The following is an 18,582-nucleotide window of genomic DNA, read 5'->3' as shown; positions in this document are numbered from 1 at the left end:
CACTGCAGGTGGCAGCTTTTCTCACTACGCTACAGCAATGGCCCCAAGATTTATTTATTTATTTGAAAGTCAGAGTTAGAGAGAGAGATGAGAGATCTTCCATCTGAGCGAATCACAAGTAGAGCAGCTGGGACTTGAACCAGTGCCTATATGGGGATGCCGGCATCTCAGTGACTTTACCTGCTACACCACAACATCAGCCGCTGGCTGCTCCACTTCCAATCCAGCTCCCTGCCAATGCATCTGGGAAAGCAGCAGCAGATGGACCAAGTGCTTGACCTCTGCACCCACATGGGAAATCCAGATGGAGTTCTGGGCTCCTGGCTTTGGCTTGGACCAACTTAAGACATTGTGGCCATTTGGGGAGTGAACCATCAGATGGAAGATCTTTCTATCTGTCTTTCCCTCTCTCTTTGCAATTCTTCCTTTCAAATAAATAAGTAAATCTTTTTGTAAAATGTACACAGATTAAAAAAAATTATTTAGGAGATCGGAGGGATCCCAAGATAGAGTGCAGATCCCAAGGCTATTTTTTGTAACTTAATATAAATCTATGATTATGTCAAGATAAAAACTTAAGAACGAAGCATGTAGCAGAGGAGCTATGTATAGTGGTGACTCAGCCATTGTAGCTACCCTGAGGAGGTTTAATCTAGTGGAGAAGAATAGAGAGTGATAAGGAAGATGCGAGTATGTGCAGGTGGCTGCCTGCTGCGGAGATGAGAGGAACATGGGAGCCAGGGAGGCACCATCAAGGGCTCACTTGAATTGAAGAGCCAGGCTTTCATCATGGGAGTTCCACACTCAGAGGCCACCCCTGGGGAGGCCCTCATTTATTTCTTCTCAGATCTCTAGGTACTGCAGCTGAAGCCGTGTAGGACAGGGATGGAAGCACACTCTGATTAAGGCTAACGCTCCTTGCTGAGGCTTTTTCTCTGTAGCACAAGATGTTCAAAGACACCTCCGTCTCTGACCGAATCACTCAAAGAGTTCAAAATGTGCAGACTGACTTCCTTTACAAAGGACTCCAGGAGTGGTGTTTAAACAGCAAGGGAAAACAGGGTTGTGAATGCTGAAAACATGTTTTAAAAAGATTTATTTACTTATTTGAAAGGCAACGTTACAGAGAGAGGAGGAGAGACAGAGAGAGAAAGCTTCCCTCCTCTGCTTCACTCTGCAAATGGGGTTGGGCCAGGCCAAAGCTAGGAGTTTCTTCCGCATCTCTCACATAGGTGGCAGGGATCCAAGCACTTGGCCTGTCTTCTGGTGCTTTTCTCAGGCCATTAGCAGGGAGCTAGATCAGAAGTGGAGCAGCCAGGACTCGAACTGTTGCTCATATGGGTTGCCAGCACTGTAGGTGGTAGTTTAACCTACTATACCACAGCACTGGCCCCTGAAAACATTTCCTTTAACTTTTAATTTTGAGACAATTCCAGACTCACAGGTGCATTGGTGTATTTCCTTATGCAAACATAAACAAAATATTTTAACGCCCCCTCTCTCCACACACATAGAAAAGCTAGCAGCCTATGTGTACTGTTCTGGACTTGGCGTTATTTAACAATGTAGCTTAGAAATATTTCCAAACTAGAACACAGGAATGCCTGTCTTGAGTTTTGAGGCCTTTGATACTGACCTCCGCCCAGTCCCGCTGCTCTTCACCGTCACCTCCAACATTGTTTATGCTCAGATCCCCAGTTCTCCAAGCATAGTTCATTAGTTCATTCTCTGTGCTGACAAGCCCAGGGCTTCTACGGACTCCAGGCCGCATGACTGCAGCAAAGCCACTGACATGCTGTGCTATCAGAAGCTCAGGGCACATTCAGAAGCAACAGTAGGAGGGTGATGATTGCCTCAGTCTGAGCAACACCCCGAAGAGATCACTCTGGGCCAAGGAGAAGAGATGGTGTGGAACAAGGCCCTGTTGCCAGGCAACCCCAGAGGGGATGAAATTAACGCAGTCTGTTTTTCATGTAACTGCATCTCAAATGAAAGCTGAGGCCAGAGTTGATCCCATGCAAAATTAATAATTACCATATGATTCTTTCTCTTAAAGGGCTATTGCCAGAAGACTTCGAACTAAAGAAAACAGTGTATCCTGTGCCCTTTTTTTAAAACGGATGAGAGAAAGGGAAGAAGAGAAAACAAATAAATTCTGATCTTGTGTTTTTCCATTTGCGTCTGAAGTAGGAGCTCAGACATTTCTCTCCTAGATTCCTGTTGAACCTGCCTGGTGGGAAATGTGCTTTAAAAGCACATCTTAGGCAGACAAGATAATATGTACCAAAGAGCTGGGAAAAGATAATTTTTTAGCAATAAGAGAAAGCTTAGGATAATTGGAGACCTTTTTAATGTCCTTTTCAGAATATCTAAAATGTGCTTTTCTCCATTAGCTTGTTCAGGGAAAGCAAATTGTGGTAAAAATGAAAGTAACCCTCCTGCTCCTGGCCCCTCTCTCTAACCCTGTACTTAGGCTGAAAGGGCACAGCTTGAGATGGCTAGCCCCCCTTGCTTTCTTAGAGCTTATCAATATTAAAAAGGCAAAAATGGGATAGAAAAGAACATTGCACCCCCATCCTGCCTCTGTGGCATTGATTTGGGTCAGTTAACTGTATGATTGCAGCAGAGCAACGGCCCCTCATGGAGAGAATTTTCTGCTTCTGTAGTTGTGCAATAAAATGTAACTCAAAATAAGGCCCAATTTTGATCTAAGAAGGAAAGCTTTCTTGCATGGCAGGAGGTTGGACCCAGACTTCATTCTCGGGCATGGTAGCCACTGAGTCAAGTGTCCACCTCACTTTGTGTGGGCGCCTGAGGGGCAGCTCCTCGCTGCCCTCCTGCCCGCCACCACCCTCACCTCCCACTGGGCCAGTTTGAGCAAACGTCCTCCCAGCCCCCTTGCCCCTGGGAGGCTGGGCTGGAGTGGGTACAGCTAAGCAGAATGTACCAGCACTCAGAGCACCAGATAGCAACAAGTGCAAGCTTGAGTTCTGGAGCTTCTATCAGTCAGGGTCTCAGCAGGAAAGGGATGACACGCTCATTGTGGGTGGTTTGAGCAGTGTTTAATAAAGGGATTGATTGTTTATGAAGGTTGGTGGGGACACCACAGAAGACGGGGGTAACTCTGGGCTGGCAGCATTGGCCTGGAGTCAGTACCGTGTCCGGGCCTGAGAACGGGGAGGCAGGGGAGAGGGCTGTTTCACAGGAGTGTGATGCCACGCACCTTCCCTCTGACTCTGGCCAGGGTCCTCATCTGCCTGAACCCCACTGGAAGTCAGAGGACAGGGAAGCCCTTAAAGGGAGTGCCCACAGGGCAGCCTCGCTGTGTGACGCAGCCGGGAGAGATCAGGACCCACAGGCCACAGCCAGCACTAAGCTTCAGTAGTCTTTCTGGCTCACAGTCTCTCCAGTCACTCATTCAGCCAGCAGTTAATGATCACCCGCTCCGTGCCAGCCCAGCCCTGAGCAAGGAGAGCAGCAGTAAACATCACAGCCCTTGTGCAGCTCGCAGTCCCCGTGGTCTGGCAGGCCTGACAAGCTTCAGATGGCGTCCAGACGGGTGTCACATGGCACAGTCCTGCAGCCTGCACCAGGGCTGTCCTGTGACTTGCCCTGTCCTCTTCCCTCCTATTGGAGGGGAGAGTCTCTGGTTCCCATAGCAGTGGCAGTAACAGGGCGTGGCCATGTTGCTCTGCATTAAGGTATGGGTATCGAATGAGTGCTTGCTTATACAGAAGAACCCAGAAAAAGGAATCAGGGTCTTTGAGCTTCAGGAAAGGCAAGACTGCTGGAAAGCCAAGTTTCAGGAGCCTCAGTGCAGCCCATGGCTGTTGATGTGACCCAGGTCCTGCCTATGCTCTGACCCTGTGCCTCCTCCACATGCGCCCAGATTGTAGCTCCCACTCCCGTAGTTTTGGCCCAGCTCATCTTTCCATGCCAGCAACTCCCAAGGTCACTTCCTACCATAAGGTGGGGTGAGGGGGTGGCCCTTGGGCTCACCCCTGGTCCTGGCCCAGTAAACATCCATTCCTGGGCATAACACAGCTTGGTGTCATCTCTGAGCAGGGGCTATAGGTTGGGCCCATTCCCTCTCTATAGAGGACATTTGGTTTGGCAGAGCCCATAGCTGACATCCCAGGGCTTCTAAAAAGATGATGAATTCCTTGAGGTCGGGGACCTGGGTCTTAACATTAGTTTTCCAGTAGTGTGTGGCATTCTTTTGTGTAAGACAGCCACTAAGTTGCTATTTACTGAATTAGAATGGGTGAGATTGCCTTTCATTACAGTGGGATACCTCAAGCACATGGGTGCATAGAGATCTTTTAAAGCTCAAAGACATTTGTCGAGAAAGACACTGCTGATCCACAGATAGGGAAGGCAGCCTGTGTTGTGCTGATGAGGGGCAGGCTGGCGAGGGGTGCATCCTGCTGCAGGCAATGGTCCCCTCTCTCCTGAAATGCCTCCTAGGTGTGCAGATAGAGTTAGACTGAGAGAGAGACAGAGAGAAAGGTCTTCCTTTCATTGGTTCACCCCTCAAATGGCCACTACGGCCAGAACTATGCTGATCTAAAGCCAGGAGCCAGGTGCTTCTTCCTGGTCTCCCATGCAGATGCAGGGCCCAAGGATTTGGGCCATCCTCCAATGCCCTCCCGGGCCACAGCAGAGAGCAGGACAGAAGAGGAGCAACCAGGACTAGAACCTGGCGTCCATATGGGATGCTGGTGCCACAGGCGGAGGATTAACCAAGTGAGCCACAGCGCCGGCCCCCCCCTCTCTGTATTTCTGACTTTCAAATAAATAAACAAATCTTAGAAAGGAAGAGAAGAGGAAATCTCCGACAGTAGCAGGAGAGTAGGTGAAATGTCTCTTCATGCGTGATGATCCTCTCGTTCTGTTACCGTGATACAAGAGCTTACTGTGGGACACGGATGCCACCCATTCTTCCCTGGGCAAAACTAGTCTTTCTGATGGCCTTCCCCTACTCTGTACCAGAAAGATGCTTTCTCCCTGGGTGAATCTGGGGGATGGACTTCCCTTGGCTGAAAATGAGATCTGTGCAGCGAAAGCTGCTAGTGGAAAAGCCTCAGGACCTTCCTCCATGTCTGGTTCAGAACCTCCAAGGGAGAGAACACCTGTTTCTCTTGTAGGGACAGCGGGAATTTTCTACATGGCACAGTTTCCAAATCAAGTTCGCAGGTCCTTGGAAAACTCATTCACTTGGAAACTCACAGGATAGGAATCAGAAGGCTGTGCTCAGGAAAGAGGAGGCGGTAAAGAACTCCATCTGAGAAACGCCCAAGGACTTTTCAGCTGCTTTAGAATGCTCTGTTCCAAGTTGCTGCAGTGCCGAGGTCATAGCTTCCTCTTTCTGGGACCCAAAAGTGACTTCTGGAAGCAAAATGAGAACAGCTTTTGGCCCCCTACCCTGTAGCATATCAGCCAGGCTTGGGTCTTGCCACTAAACCGGGAAGAAGCAGTCTCTGGTGTCTCTTGGCCGGAGGGGCACGTTTGACCTCAGGCATGCGGCTCGGCAGTCTTGCAGCAGACTGCAAGTTTGGCTGTTGACCCTCTGCTAGGGTCTGCGTCTTCTCCCGGCGCTGGGGATTTGATGGGCAGCCACGTATGGAAAGGCCAGCACTGCTGTGCTGAACACCAGGAGTGGGAGGATGATGGCCCTTCATTACCGTGAGGCCTGACAGAGGGCACTCGTCGGCACTAACGGATCTAAATGCGGAGGAAAAGGGTGTATGGATTTTTTCTGGTGGAAATGCGGTGCTGCATCTTTTCAAACCTGGACATCCCATTCTTCCATCCAGGGAAGAGTAACTGAGCCCCTTCTGTCTGGCAAGCACCTGGCTTGGTGTTGGGGGATAGAGCAGTAAATCAGAGTCACACATTATAAGGACGAGGACCATGCTCCATCCTTCTTTGTTTTGCTCATAGCAGGTATTCAGGTGATATGTCGCTGAGATTAAATCGTCCCCACAGTCACCTGGCTTCCCCAGTGGGCGTCTTCAGCCTGCTCCCTCCTCTGACTGATCTCCCATCTCACCGAGTGAGACAAATGCAGTCTTCCCTGTGCAAGCTGCTGCCTTGCACAGAATCTCACCCTTCAATCAAACCAAAAGAAAACCAAAGGGGAGGGGAAGTAGAAGTGGTTTCCCTCTGAGCCCCACCTAGTTTCCATCCAGCATGTCCTGATTCTAAGTAGCTGCTGGTCACATAGGCAAAAAGCATTTCTCCTTAACCCTTCCTCCCCAAATTCCCATTCTATCATAAAAAAAAAAATTGACATTTCCTGACAATAAAAACAAATAAAACATTGTGCTTGGAAAAGAAAGCACAATGTCCCCATCCCCACTACAGGTGAAAAATGACTTTCTGGGAGAATTTCTGAAGCCATGGTTGGCCCTTCCCTCTCAGGGGTTTCCTGAAGAGATAGGCAAGTAAACTCCTTCATCTCTCTAATTTATGAATTTTTTTTATTTATCTGCACTCCTTTTGAACAGCTGGGAGACAGACAGAAATCTTTCATCCACTGGTTTACTCCTCAAATACCCGCAACATCAAGGACTGGTTCAAGCCAAAACCAGAAACCTGAAACTCAATCCAGGTCTCCCAGACAGGTGGCAGGGACCCAAGTACTTGGGCCATCTGCTGCCTCCCAGGGTGCACATTTTCAAGAAGCTGGGTCAGAAGCAGGAGAGCTGGGACTGGAAATAGACAATCTGATGGGAGATGCCGCTGCACTGAGCAACAGCTCAACTGCACCTCCCACCCTATCTCAGATCCTCAACTCCCTCATGATACCTGGTGCCCAGCGAGAAGCCCAGTGCCTGTGATTTCATGCAGATAATCACAGCTGCCCAGATGTTCATTTTAACCACATTTCACTCTTCAGAGTAAAGGAGAGTCAACCTACCAATCTGCAAGTGGCCACCATGGAGGCCTAAGAGCAGGCCCAAAGGGGCCCCTGAAGCTGAAAGGCATTGCAGAACCAAGTAGAGGGGCTGGTGCTGTGGTGTTGTGGCATACCAGGTAAAGCTGCCACCTGCAGTGCTGGTATCCCGTATGGGTGCTGGTTCGAGTCCCGGCTGCTCCACTTCCGAGCCAGCTCTCTGCTATGGCCTGGGAAAGCAGTAGAAGATGGCTCAAATCCTTGGGTTCCTGCACCCACATGGGAGACCTGGAAGAAGCTCCTGGCTCCTGGGTTCAGATCAGCACAGCTCTGGCCATTGCGGCCATCTGGAGAGTGAACCAGCAGATGGAAGACCTCTCTCTCTCTTTCTCTCTCTCTCTCTCTGCCTCTGCCTTTCAAACAAACAAATCTTTAAAAAAAAAAAAAAAAGTGGTAGAAGAAAAGGAAGGCTAAACTCCTGAAAGCAATGGAAACAAGTGGAAAAAAAATAAATGGGCAGAAGTGGCAGCACTGTCTGGAGACATGGACCCCAGCCTTGGGAAGCCTTCAAGAAAATGGCAAGAGGCAGGTGCTTTGGCACAGCGTGTTGAGCTGCTGCTTGGGTCACCCACATTCCATGTCTGAGTGCTGGGTTTAAGTCCCTGCTACTCTGCTTCAGATCCAGCTTCCTGCTAATGTGTATCCTGGGAAACAGCAGATAATGGCCCAAGTACTTGGGTTCGTGCCATCCACGTGGCAGACCTGAATGGAGTTCCTGGCTCCTGGCTTCAGCCTGGCCCAGCCCTGACTGCTCTGGGCATTTGGGAAGTCAACCAGTGGATGGAACATCTCTGTCTCTGTGTGTGTCTGCCTTTGAACTAAAAAATAAATAACATAAAAAAAAAAAAAAAGACAAGTGGAAAAGGTTGTGGAGAAAGCGTCCAGGAAGCTTTCTCTGGATCCCACCAGGAGCGTCCCAGCGCCCCCGAGGTCAGCAGGATGCCCTGCCCCAGCACAGCTATGGAGAGGAGTGCCGGGAGACAGAAAGGTAAGTCAGGCCTCCGCCCCCTTGTATTTTCTGGAAACATTCTGTTAGGTATGAACTTGAATCTTCTGCCCAGATGTTTCTTTTTGGAGCTGTGTGCTCTCATTCCGGAACTTGATTAAAGTTGACCTTTAGACAAATAAAAAGTGAAGGGGCCCAGTAGTGATATCTTTTTATAATGGGTGTAGCAGCGAGGGCTGACCCATCAGTTTGAGTCTGGCTTTGCCAGTAGCCAGCCGCTACCCTGAGCAGCCCCCTCAGGCTGCGAGCTGCTCACTTACCAGCTAATGCTGTTGATCCAATCCCCTCGAAGACCCAGAAGCTGCCGTGATAACAGCGTTTAGGAAGCAAACGTGTCTTTGGTTAATCTACTGCCTCCCCTACTGTGGCTCTTTGACCTCCACAGCCGCCATCCTGCCCAGCTCTCGGTAGCCAGAGCGGCACCGCAGCCGTTGGGTGAGGACTGGGGCGCCCTGCTTTCCAGCTGTTTGCGCCGTCTTCTGGCCCCATCGTTTTCAGCCTCTGCCTCTGTGAGCCTTCTGTTGTTTTCCCAGTCTTTTATCCCAAAGGAGGCCTCCCACCGGCAGGTTTGCCTCTCTGGTCTGTGGCTTTGTGGGCATGTTAAGCAAATAAGCAGTAACCACCTGGCCGGAGCCAGGAATCCATCCAGCAATCTAATATGGGATGCCAGCGTTGCAGGTGATGGCAATACTCACTGTGCTACAACAGCCTCCCCTTTGGTGCCACTTTTTGAAGAGCTGGGACTCGAACTAGCACCCATATGGGATGCCAGCAGTGCAGATGGAGGCACAGCATCATTCTATGCCATTGTGCGGGCCCCTGCTCCACATCTGATCCAGCTACCTGCTAATGGCCTGGGAAAGTAGCAGAAAATGGTCCAAGTGCTTGGGCCACTGCACTCAGGTGGGAGACCTGGAAGAAAATCCTGGTTTTGGCCTGGCCTGGCCCTGGCCGTTGCAGCCATCTGGGAAGTGAACCAGTGGATGGAAGACCTCTCTCTCTTTGTCTCTTTGTAACTCTTTCAAATAAATAAGTAAATATTTTAAAAAGAACAACAACAACAACAACAACAAAAAAGAATTACAGCAAAGACTATAGGCCTACATGAGAAGGAATGGCTTTTATCAGACCAGAGAGGGGAAAGCAAAAGCTACATTTATTTGAAGAATACACAATGTACACGTATATTGAAACATAACCTGCTACTCTGGGAATAGGTACATTGTTAACAGATCAGTTAAAAATTCAGAAGTTTCAAAAAAGGAAAAAGAAAGTAATTGTTCATTCTCCTTTCCCCAAGACAGTGAATAGCCACTGGCCTTATGTCTACAGAACCAAAGCAACCAATGGTTCCCTCCCAGGACATGTACGCGGCTTTCCTGCTAGAAGGAGGACACTTTGTTGTTCAAAAGATGATCATAATAAAGAAGGACTACCCGGGGCTCCCTGGGCTGGTGGCAGCCGCAGTGTGAGATTTGTGCATCTCACTCTGCCGTTCGGGTGGCTAACCTGTTTGAGGTTTGGTGCCTGATGGTACTACAGTCTCAGACACATGCTCGTGTAGATGGCTTTAATTTGTAGGTGTTTAACTAGACCCCAACAACGAACAAAGTCATTCTCCAGCCCCTTTCGGTGACCACTGTTTTCACACGCTTCTAGGAGCTGGCACTACGGCCAGATTAGCAACAGAGCCAGGGAATGTTCTGGGGGGTGAGGGGGCGGAAGCAGCAGGGCAGCAAGGAGAGCTGAATAAAATGTTAGTTTAGGATTTCTGTGGGGAGCAATCCGGACTAGACTAAGTTACTCGAATTAAGACTTATTCTATGCATCTGCTCTCCCACAATATGGCGCTGGGAGAGAAGTAAACAGCTTCCGCACAGCTGCCTCCAGTTCAACCAATTAACTGTAGGACTTGCTCCTGATTGGAGGGCAGCGTGCTCGGCGTGTGGGCAGCCGAGTTGGGATTGGCGGAGGAGGACTATAAAGGAGGAGAGAGACGGCATGCACCAGGAACATCTATGGGGAACATCTAAGGGAACCCGTGCAGCCCCCGAGAGAGCCGGCCGGCGGTGTGCCGCTCCCCTGCGGAAGTGGGGAATGTGGCCAGGGGGAACTGCCCTTCCACGGAGGTGGAAGGGATAGTAGCCAACCCGGGAAGAACCAGCAGCAAACCCGGGGAGGGCCGGGCAGACGAAAAGAACAGCGCAGGGTCCTGTGTTGCTCCTCCACGAAGAGGGGGAGCAAAATAATGGTGCCGTGACTCGGATAGGAAACCTAGCTCGGATAGGAAACCTAGGAGGGAAAGACCGGGAGGAAATGGGAAAATATCGGAGAGAGAAACTAGCAAAGAGCCTAGGGAAATTACCGGAGAAAGAGACTAGTAAACAGCCTAGGGAAAAGCCGGACGAAAAAGGGTGCCGGAAGAAGCTATTGAAAGCCTAGGCATAGACTCGGATACGGACTACGGGGGGAAGCTGGGAGAAATCTCTAAGGTCGAAAGCGAAAGTGAAAGCTAGAACAAACAGACTCGGATGCGGACTGTGGGGAGAGGCCAGGAGAAATGAGGGAGGAATATTGTTGGAAGAAAACTTAGGGAAACATACCGGGTAGAGAAAAATGTTAGGGAAATTGAAGCCGCGGGGGGCAGGCCAAGGCGGAAACGAAAGCCACTTTGGGATTCTCAAGTTAGCCCGGGAATAGGGGGCGAAAAGTTGAAACCAGAAGCTGAGACGCAAGCCAGGTTGGGATCCGTCTGATTAGCCCGGGGAGCAAAGGACGGGAAGCCAAACCGTGGGGCGGAGACGTACGCTGGGTTGAATTCGCCAGGCTAGCCCGGGGAACTTGGATTGAATGCTAGTGGTGGAGACGCAAGCTACGCTGTGTTACTCGCGGAAGCCGCCGCGTGCAGAGAGAGCACGGGGCGTGAATAGATAGGGAACGCTGGCGTAGGCCGTGGTTCAGACGCGAAAGGGTTAAGCGTGGAGACCGCGGAGCGCGCAAAGCCGAGCCGCGCAAAGCCGGGAAGCTGCGCAGATGAGAGAGGCGCGCGGGCTGAAGCGGCGCAGAGCCGGGAACCCGCCGGCGGGGCGAGGTGCCGGGAAGCTGCGGGGATAAGAGAAACAGAAGTTTGGAAGTGAAGTAAAAGAGAAATGGGAATGCTGGAAGATAGAAGTGAAATGGGAGAGGTAGGAATGCCCGGAGATAGAGAAATAGAGAAAAATAAGGCCTCCCCTCAACATGCCAATTAGAAGGCTTGGATTCGGTCTGCCCGATTAGTGAGGCGATGAGCACCTGGGCGGCTAGCCGCAGGTCACCGAAGACAGGCACGAATTAACATCAGTAAAGCTTCCCCACAATACCGCAATTAGGAGGCTTGGATTCGGTCTGCCTGATTTAAGGCGGTAAGCGCCAGCAAAGCTCGACCAGAGTATGAGCTGCAGGTCACCGAAGATAGGCACGAACCAACACTAATAAGTCTCCCCCACAATAAGGCAATGAGAAGGCTTGGATTCGGTTTGCCTGATAGGTCTTGTAAGTCCCCTGCAGGCAGAGCAGAGCATGCGCTGCAGGGCACCGAACACAGGCACGCATCAGCGCCTAAAAACCTCCTCACAACACGGCGAAGAGAGGACCCGGATTCGGTTTTCCTGATTGATAGGACTTGTAAGAGCCTGTGGCAACTCTAGCAAGTAGAGCAGAGTGTGTGCCGCGGGACACCGAAGACAGGCGCGTATCAACGCTAAAAAATAAAAAGAAAGGGGGATCTGTGGGGAGCAATCCGGACTAGACTAAGTTACTCGAATTAAGACTTATTCTATGCATCTGCTCTCCCACAATATGGCGCTGGGAGAGAAGTAAACAGCTTCCGCACAGCTGCCTCCAGTTCAACCAATTAACTGTAGGACTTGCTCCTGATTGGAGGGCAGCGTGCTCGGCGTGTGGGCAGCCGAGTTGGGATTGGCGGAGGAGGACTATAAAGGAGGAGAGAGACGGCATGCACCAGGAACATCTATGGGGAACATCTAAGGGAACCCGTGCAGCCCCCGAGAGAGCCGGCCGGCGGTGTGCCGCTCCCCTGCGGAAGTGGGGAATGTGGCCAGGGGGAACTGCCCTTCCACGGAGGTGGAAGGGATAGTAGCCAACCCGGGAAGAACCAGCAGCAAACCCGGGGAGGGCCGGGCAGACGAAAAGAACAGCGCAGGGTTCAGTGTTGCTCCTCCACGAAGAGGGGGAGCGACAATTTCCAATGAGACAGAAAAAAATTCGCAGAAACATCTTCTCTCCCTCCCTCCCTTTTGTTTTGTAAAGCCTGTCTTTGTCCAAAGCTCAGTTTGGGATTAGACCCTTGTTGACTATGTCTGTTTAAGTCCTAGATAAAGGCTTATTTATTTGACCTGTGTATCCATAATTGCTTGAACTGCTCATTTTGATTTTCCTATTGTGTTGACTGTGTTGGGAAGCTTGGCAAGAGGCGCACTATGGAAATGTGGAACTGAACAGTTTAATTTGTGTGATCTGGGAAGTTCAACAGATGCCAGGGCTCAGCGGGCTCCTGGCTTGTGCAAGACTAATCCTGTGGATTTTCATTCTTGTGGGCATCATGCCCCTTAAGTCTGAGGACTTGGGTTCTGCATAGCTGCCTCCTGTCTGTCCTACTCTTAAAGACCAGGATAGTGGCTGCTGCTTGGACACGCTCTTGTTTGCTCTCTGTCCAGGAAGTAGAGGAGAGAGACAGTGAGGTTCCAGAGATGATCCTGGTCAAAGCTGCCATACGATGTTTTCTCTGGACATGAGTGTGGACAGGGTGGTTTCCAGGAGGCCCTAATAGACCACCCACCCAGTAGCCATCTCCCCTGTAGTGAATGTCATGTTGTGTCACCCAAATGCACCCTCCAAAACTGAAGCCCCTATTCCCCCATCTGCTAGGAGTGTTGATGACAGACCTGCCAGCCGAGTCCCTCTCTGAGACAGGTCCTCTGCTGTAGAGCCACCCTGCCAGAGGTCGCCATCACGTGGACGGTGGGCAGCCCAGGTCTGATGAATGATGGATGTCAAAGGCGTCGTCCTCTCCCCTCAGTTCGGAACAACTCTGAGGCATCCCAGCACCAGAGCCCCCGAGGATGAGCCGAGGCCTTTGTCCTGATAGCATTGGAGGTCATTTTCTTTCCATGTCCATCCTTGCTTTCTTCACTTCCCAAGGCACTGATACTGAGATTACGCCTCAACAAACTTCCAACATGCAAACCTGTGTTACAGAGCTGGGAAACCCTGCCTGTCACACCTTTTCCACTCTACTTGGTCAAGCCCTGACTGTGTGAAGGCCCATAGCCTCTTCATGCGAAGAATCAGGAGTAAATGCTAATTGGTTAAGCTATTCAGGGTGGTGCTGATCACTTTTGCCAAGGATTGGCTAGGGAAGCGTCATGTGTCTCCATCCCAGTCAATGAGGTAAGAAGAGAAATCTGGTAGGGAACTATGGAAAAGGTTTCCTGGGCCATAAAAAGAGACAAGGGGAGAAACAGTCCTTCTGTTGAATGTTGGTTTTGAGATACCTAAAATAGCTGCAGAGAGGAAGAGACATGGGAAGAAGATGGAGACGAGAACAGCAGAGAAGACCAACTGAGGCAAAGCCACAATCCGCTGGGCTGAAGCCTGCCCTGCCTACCCTCTTGTCACATGAGATAAATTCCCTTCGCCATCACAGAAGGGATTTGTCATGGAGGTGCTTAATAATGGCCTTGCATCCACAACTGGCAATTTTTGTTCTAGGTCCAACTGCCCATTCAACCCTACCACATTTTAGGTGACCTTGCTTTTTGAAATGCTTGATTGTCAGGATTCTTTCTATCTGGGATTCTCCTGGTGACCCAAACACTCTTTTTCCTGATTTTTAATGATCATGAATATGTCTTTGGTGGATCAACCGAACCGCTGTTTTTCTCTGTCGAATTATGGACATGACATTTAGAGAGCCGGTGTTATGCAATGATGTGTATGTACTGCCGGGGATGGAAGATGCTGATTCTGGAAAATCATTTCCTGGATCACCTTGGATGAGAAAAGGAGGAAAAGGTCATGAAAATATTTTCAAATCATAGAGGGCCAGAGCTTGAATCCAAATTGTTAACCCAGTCTCGGATATTTTTAGAAAAACACATTCCTAGGGCTGGTGTTACGGCATAGAGGGCAAAGCCACTGCCTACAACGCCCGCATTCCATATCAGCACCGGTTCATGTCGCAGCTGCTCTGCTTCCAATTCAGCTCCCTGCTAATAGCTTGGGAAAAGCAGCAGAAGATGGCCCAAGGGGTTGGCCCCTCCTAGTCATGTGGAAGACATGGGAGAAGCTCCTGGCTCCTGGCTCCACGTGGCCATTGCAGCCATCTGGGGAGTAAACCAGCAGATGGAAGATCTCTCTGTCTCTGTTACTCTGACTTTGAAATAAATCCTCAAAAAATAAAGGAAAGAAAAACGCATCACCCTTCTCCAGTTGATTTTGAAGTGTCAGTTCATACTGGCAGCGGGGCAGTTGCCTGACAGGGGAGCTGCGCTGATGGGTAGGGAACAATCTTCTTCTCCCCTGGCCCATGCTCCCCCCTGCATAAAATCAGTTGCTCCTTTTTTTCCCCTTAATTTAAATATAACAAATACAATGTCCCAATGTCAAGCAGCTAACTTATGAAAAAGATTTATTTTTTTCTGGAAAAAGTGCACAAATCTGAAGTGTATAGTGTGATGAGTTGTGACAGGAATGCTTGCTTATAATCACATATTTTCCATTGAAAACACAGAACATTTCTGGGATAAAAGAAATGTCTCTCATGTCTCTTTCCAGCTAATTTTCTCCTTATCCCAGAAGGAACTACCATTCTGAATTCTACCACCATGGATTAGTTTTCACCTGTTCTTGAACTTCGTATCTGCTATGTGTGCTATGTGTGACTGCCTTCACTCAACATGTTTTAAGATTCATTCATGTTGTGTATATCCCGATTCCCTTTTAAGACTATCCACAGGGTCTCTTGTTCTGTAATTTCCCTGTCTATCTTCATGTTGAAATTTATATAATGTATTTTAGAGACAGAGAGCTCTTCCCCCTGCTAGTTCACTTTCCAAGTGCTGGCAACGGTTGGGGCTGGGCCCGGCTGAAGCTAAGAGCCAGGAACTCAATCTGAGTTCTTATGTGAGTGGCAGGAACTCAACTACTTGAGCCAGCACCTGCTGCCTCACAGGTGAGCATTATCAGGAAGCTGGAATTGGAGCAGAGCCAGGACTCAAACCCAAGGCCTCTAATATGGGATGGAGGCATCCCAAGCAGTCCCTTAACTGCTGTGCCAAACACACATCTCCCTTTCTAAAAACAAAACAAAACACAAATTACTTGAGAGAGAGGGGCTCCCATCTACTGGTTCAGTCCTCAAATGCCTGTAACAGGGGTGTGGGGGGCAAAGGCAGGAGCTGGGAACTCATTTTGGTTCACCCATGCAGGTGGCAGGCCATCACTGGTGCAGTGTAGGGTCCTCATTAGCACAAATCTGGAATCAGGAGCTGAAGCTGGGAATCAAACCCAGGTACTCTGATGTGGGATGAGGGTATCCCAACTGTCAGCTTGACTGCTAGGCCAGACACTTGCCCCATCAGTTGGCGCATTTGAGGAGTAGGCCCTCCCCTTCCAGTGATGGTTTTACTGGAAGACAAACTTGCCAAGTAAGTTTCATAGGTCACAGTCCTGAAGTGGCACCTCCCCAGGATAATCAATTGTTTCCTACATTCTGGGTTGTGGGGAGCAACTGGGAGCAACTCGGACTAGACTAAGTTACTGGAATTAAGACTTATTCTATGCATCTGCTTTCCCACAATATGGCGCTGAGAAGGGAAACAGCTTCTACACAGCTGCCTCCAGTTCAACCAATAAACTGTGGGACCTGCTCCTGATTGGAGGAGAGCAGCGTACTCGGCGTGTGGGTAGCAGAGTTGGGATTGGTGGAAGAGGACTATAAAGGAGGAGAGAGACGGCATGCACCAGGAACATCTGAGGGGAACACCTGTGCAGCCCCCGAGAGAGCTGGCCGGCGGTGTGCCGCTCCCCCGCGGAAGTGGGGAATGTGGCAGGGGGAGCCGCCCTTCCACGGAGGTGGAAGGACCAGCAGCCAACACGGGAAGGACCAGCAGCAAACCCGGGGAGGGCCGAGCAGACAGAAGAACAGCGCAGGGTCCTGTGTCGTTCCTCCACGAAGAGGGGGAGCGACATAATGGTGCCGTGACTCGGATAGGAAACCTATGCAGGGTTTAGTGTCGCTCCTCCACGAAGACGGGGAGCGACATGGGTGATGATGATGATGATGCTGTGATGATATCAGAACCCTCTGGAAGGAAAACAGAGTGGTTCTTCCTTTGAGCAGCCTAGGACAAATGTTGAGAATCTCAAGGATTCTACGCCGAGATACCATCTGTACTTCATTCTGGTAAGGACTTTGTCCCATGGCCAAGGCCAAGGAGGGAAACATTTATTAAGCACCATGAGTCTGCAGGAACTTGGTCATGAGTGACATTTCCTTTTCCTGGAAACTTTGAGACAGGTGTTACTATCCTTATGAGGGTCACACTTGGCTTCTTTCCAGAGTAGGATTTTTTTTTTTTAAGATTTATTTATTTGAAAGGCAGAGTTACAGAGAGGGAGAGAGAGAGAGGTCTTCTAACCACTGGTTCATTTCCCAGATGGCTGCAACAGCTGGAGCTGAGCCTATCCGAAGCTAGGAGCCAGGAGCTTCTTCCGGATCTTCCATGCAGGTGCAGAGGCCCAAGCACTTGGGCCATTTTCTACTGCTTTCCCAGGCCACAGCAAAGAGCTGGATCAGAAGTAGAGCAGCCAGAACTCAAACCTGTGCCCATATGGGATGCTGGCACTGCAGGCAGCGGCTTTACCCAGAGTAGGATCTGAATCTGGATTCGGAGACTCCCCTGCCATGACTTCTCACCAGATGTAGCCAAGTCCTGGACCACGGCGTCCCCCTGAATTGGCTCATGCAGATGTCCAGGTGGTGGTCTGACCTCACATTTAGTTCTGTCCATGACTGGGCTGCTGCGAGTGTCTGTAGGACTCAGAGCCAGACACACTTCCTTTCTCAGCAGCAGCCAGCTTGAGCTGGTGGACAGTCTTCATCTTCCTTTTCCAGAAGTGTTTTCGCCTTAGCCAGATGGCTTTGACCTTTGATAAAGGTCAGCAGATTTTTGTTATATCCCTTGGAAGTCACTGTTTTGCAACAGTTGTGTTTACAACTGAGACGGTTTCTACTCCCCAGGAAGCTTTACACAGGATGATGCCAGCAAAGAGGCATTAAGTTCTCTAATAGGCTTATGTCCAGATAATCATATTAAAGGCATCATCTCACGCTGGATGCTGCAATTATGCGCCTCTCCTCTTGAACATCATGTTGCAGTTTGATGAGCATTAAGAGTATGATGTTTGCATTTCTCTTTAATGAGGGCTCCATTTCCCAGATAGGCCGATGACCCCAATAGAAACAGCTGTTCTTGCTGACCTTACACAGCACTCACAAGGTCAGGCCATATAGGAGCTGGATTTTACCTATCTGGAGGTTTTGAGTTCTCGCTGCATCTGGACTATGGGCAATGGAAGGAGTCCTCTGGGAATCCCAGCCTTTGTTTCTGGTCTCTGCATCTGCTAACAAGGTGCTCTGTTTTTCTGCTGTTGCAAATCCACAGTAACCTTGGGAGGTGAAGTTTGACTTTAGGAACCAGGTGATTTTTAACCTGGAACTTAATTGTGCAACATTCAAGATTTTATCTCTAGCATCAGGTGTTTGGCCTCCAGAAACTGAGTTTTCAAACCTCTTCTTATTTGCCAGTTCCAAGGGATCTGGAGTAGAATTCTAAGAATTCCATACTTGCCATCAATAATGAGTCTCTCGGCCCCTGCCAGAGGTGGTTGTTCCTTTCAAGGTCCCACCTGGGACTGGTTAGCAGACTGACAAAACACTGCTGTCCTTCTGAGGTTCACAGTGAGGTTCATAGTGTGGCTGAGCTTTGGGGACTGCTGTTGCCGATGTGTGCCTGGCCCCTCAGCATGCTGGGACCTTGCTAGGCCTGTGATAAAGGAGGAGGCACCTGTGGGCCGAGGCACAACCATGGGGCTGGCCCCTGGGGAAAGAGGCCTTCATTCTGAACTACATGCAAACATCTGCAGGGGTTGGTTGGTTGGTTCCAACAGAACCAAGGAGTAGAAGGCAGCTCTCAGCTTGTAGATGCTTGAGCTCTGAGCCAGCAGATCTGTGGGGCCTGTACTGAATACTGGTTACAGGACACACCTGGCTAGTGAAACAGAAGCCGTGAAAACCGAAGGAGGCAGGTGTAGCCCAGCAGGTGCCCTGGGCTAGTCAGGTGAGCCGCAGGCATTAAAGGCTAAGAAGTACATCCAGGTCTGCTTGCTCAAAAGCCAGGCAAAACCCAGATGGGTGCTAGCTAAAGGGGACACAGGTAACTTGCTGAAGGTCAGCCTCGGTTTCCTCACCAGAAAAATGGTGACACTGGAAATCCAAACATGAGCAGCCTGGGAAATGCACATAGCATTCTTTGTGTAGTGCAGGCCGCTGTCCACC

The 18,582-nt window shown here is 50.0% G+C and overlaps 1 protein-coding gene across 1 annotated transcript in view; it reads left to right on the top strand.

Moving 5' to 3' along the window:
• The first annotated feature begins 7,076 nt into the window (after positions 1 to 7,076).
• B3GNT2 (UDP-GlcNAc:betaGal beta-1,3-N-acetylglucosaminyltransferase 2) overlaps positions 7,077 to 18,582 on the top strand; it is a 47,935-nt gene continuing 36,429 nt past the window's right edge. Inside the window, exon 1 of the mRNA XM_070069073.1 lies at positions 7,077 to 7,946. The gene's annotated coding sequence lies outside the window, so the exon portion shown is untranslated. The remainder of the gene's footprint in view (positions 7,947 to 18,582) is intronic.

Source organism: Oryctolagus cuniculus, chromosome 2, assembly GCF_964237555.1.
Source record: "Oryctolagus cuniculus chromosome 2, mOryCun1.1, whole genome shotgun sequence".
NCBI classification, from domain to species: Eukaryota; Metazoa; Chordata; class Mammalia; order Lagomorpha; family Leporidae; genus Oryctolagus; species Oryctolagus cuniculus.
This window is presented reverse-complemented; position numbering and strand designations above follow the sequence as displayed.